This window comes from Neolamprologus brichardi, chromosome 10 (assembly GCF_056152115.1).
Source record: "Neolamprologus brichardi isolate AB-2024 chromosome 10, ASM5615211v1, whole genome shotgun sequence".
Lineage (NCBI taxonomy): Eukaryota > Metazoa > Chordata > Actinopteri > Cichliformes > Cichlidae > Neolamprologus > Neolamprologus brichardi.
The window spans coordinates 23997629-24001045 of record NC_142113.1 but is presented as its reverse complement, the minus strand read 5'-3'; positions in this window follow the sequence as shown (position 1 = coordinate 24001045).

Sequence of the window (3417 nt, the reverse complement as noted above, 5' to 3'; positions counted from 1 at the left end):
ATGTCAATTAAAAAGCAGCACCATGACAGGAAACTTGCCATAAAGCCAGGGAGCTGTGACGGTGTGACTAATGGCAAGGACAGATCAATGCCTCGCCTACATCCCTCTTTGCTCCATCTTGTCTTTATGCGCTTCTCTCTCATTTTCTTTCCAACTAATTCTAATAGTTTCTCTCATCTTGCAGTTACTCTCAATTTCTTGCCTTTTCCAATTCCTTGACCTCTTTGCGCTCTAATTTCTCTCCCTCACCTTCGAGGCCAAAGATGTGAAGAACATGGATATGGATGTGGCCTTCACATGAGTCATGATAATGGCTGTCCCTGCTATTGACCCCTTCACCTCACCTTTCAGGTCTGCCGAGAAAAACCAAATGCCAACTCTAATTAGCATAGAGCCCATTAGCTTTCCTCCAGTAACTCGAAGAAGAGAGACAGGCTCTGAGTCACCTTATTACACACAGAGTAATTGGGGATTTGTTTCTGGGCTTCACACCTCAAGGACCTCAGTTCTAAGGCTCACATAGCTGCCCTTGTAAATATGTTTAGCTCATATAGATCATTGTAAGTGAACAAACACACAGGTCATATCACTCAAATGTCTTTTGAAGTTTATTCCTTTAAATGTCAAATTTTTTTGTTCTCCAGTGTTCCAGAAAGATTAAATAATATGAAACAGATGTGCATTAGATACACTGATGTTGATCTGTTTTTAAATGCTCTTGGTAATTTGGTAATTCTAGAACACAAAGTCTTGTTTTTATAGCCATCCAAAGTTATTGCTCTCACAAAGAAAAATGCACTAATCTTCCAAGATCAACAGTCAGAAGCTTGATGTCCATTTTTTTTTTTTTTTTTTGTCTTTCTAGGAGAGGTAGCAGCATCGTTGGAAGGACAGGCTAATCATGCCCCACTATCAAAAGAAAGTGAAATACTAGGATTTGATCAAAGCTCATGTCAAAGGATTGCAAGCATCCTTAGTCCTTATTGAGAGTTAGGTTGCCGTGCTTCCCCAGCATCATAAGTGTGGTGTTATTTACAGAACAGGTTTGAAAGCCAAACAGCTAGAGAAAACCACCAAGGAGATCACAAAGGCAGTAGAGATCAGCTCAAAACAATTGTAGCTGACAAGAGTCCAAAGCTGAAGTGCTGCTGGAGGTAAAAGCTAATTTAGTCTTCAGTGCCCCACTCAGGCGAGCCATACAGATGATATCTGTGGATAATGCAGAGAGTTCCCATTAAGACGAATGCTGAGCAGCCTAAGAAACATAATTAAAAGGAGGAAGTTACAAAACCATATCTTAAGTAGTAGTCCTACAAAATGTCCTAATAATTTAACTACAGTGGGACACTTGAGAACAGGGGCGGCCGGGTTATATGTGGTGTAATCCCAAGGCACTGAACTGAAACTTTTGAAATACATTTACAACATTTATAATGATATAATATGACATTAAAGGCATTAGGCACAGGAATTCAGTGGATTATAGCCACCACATTGTGAGCCAGGAAAACTGATTTATGAATCCATTTGTTTGCAAATGCAAATTTGAATCTTTACAAATGTGGCAAATGAACCTGAGGAATGCAGCAACACAGAAGTCACAATCACTGTCCGCTTTTGCAGGAATGATGGCAAATAAAGTGACACAATCTTGGACAGATAATCAGCAAAAGAGTCCCTCAGTGTTTCACAGCCTCAATCAAACACAGCCACGCAAGGTCTGATCTCTCAGGTTGTGGCAGAATGTATTTCACTGGGTGTTTTTCTGTTTGTTGTTTGTTTTTGTTTTGTTCTGTGTTTCAGTGTCATTTCTCCTCAGTGTAATAGGAGATATGACAACAAGTCGGCGTGAACGAAGCTCAGACAGGATGGCCCCTGCTGCCTCGCTGTTACAGAAAGCAGACAGAATGAAAAGATGATTGGTTTCTCTGAAAAGTCTGAAGATGGTTCGGCGCGGTGTTCAGGTAAATATTCGATTACAACTGAGCATTCTCAGTGGGCTTGTGTGAAATGTATCCACTTGTAAGGAAAGGGGTCATTTGCACTAGCGTAAAGGAGATTTGGCCCGATGAAGGAGAATGAGCGGCTCTTGATACAGATGAATTTCTGACAGTTTCACAGTAGATGAAGGGACAAGCAAAAATAAATCTAAGGAGGGATTGGTCTTAGGGGGTAAAATTGTAACATTCTGAATTTTCAATGAATCGATTGCTAGTATATAGTCTGTAGTATAAAAATCAGTAATGTTGGTCAGTAAAAGAAACTAAATGAAAGTTTAAATTCTGGAAGCAGAAAAAAAAAGGACAAAGAAAGAATCAGGGCTGCTCTGTGCTAAACTAAAGGACTGGAACATCAGCTACATGACAAATTATATATTTTCACGGGCTTGTTTTTCTATTGGCCATTGTGACAGCACTAATCAGTGCAATGCATTTGTCTTATGTACAGGTGATTCCATTTGCAGCAATATTTTTCAAAAACTGAGGACCAGACAGCTGCTTGCATAGTCACATGTGCCGCAGTAGGAACTGAACAGCATAAGTTACAGTTCACATTGGCACACATCTAAAATGCACACAAGGATACTAATAATATATCCACTTAAAACATTTTCGAACCTGAATATTTTGCTGACACAGAAAGAAAAATCAACACATCAACAGATTTAGACTGATCCTCCTCCCACAGATATCCCACTCTATACTAAACAGACTACAGGAAACATTATAGGAATGAAAGCAAACCTTTGGTGTGTGCATTTGTAATGCAGAGCTACTGAATTATTAAAAATATAAACTGCTTCACTAATTTCATGTGAGCTAGATGTAAGTTTTTATTGAGGGGAGCCATTATGTAGGAAAAATAACAGCAAACCTGCTGATATTAGACTCACATGTTCAAGCAATAAAAGCAACAGCATTTTGCTTTTAGTTCGTTTTTTTTGTGTGTGTGTGTGTCACTTTTAGGCTTTAAAGACTGCAAGCTCTAATATCAAACTGACACATGGGGACATTTTCTTAAATGGTGGTTGACTATCTAAATAGTAACAGTGTCTTATGCACCAGATGGTTAGTGAAAGTGGGCAGCTGAAAGAGGGTCCTCTGGACCAATCAGTCGCATGGCCACAAACATTAACAGCATCCAATCACTTCCACAGTAGCTTAGAGAAGGAAGCCAGTTGTGCCATAAGCAGTTTGTCCAAGATTAGGCTTCTCACTCTGTTGCAGCACACATCAAAACAAAGTTTTATTGTTTCCTCTATGTTTACAACATAATTACAGTAAGATTTATGTCATGACTGTCCTCCAGCTTTGTCTTAAGTGCAGAATTTTGGGGTAGTTGGGTGTCCTTGCAGAAGTGCCTTCTGCCTGCACACCTGGCAGAGCAGAAGAAACAGATTAGGACAGCATATGCACC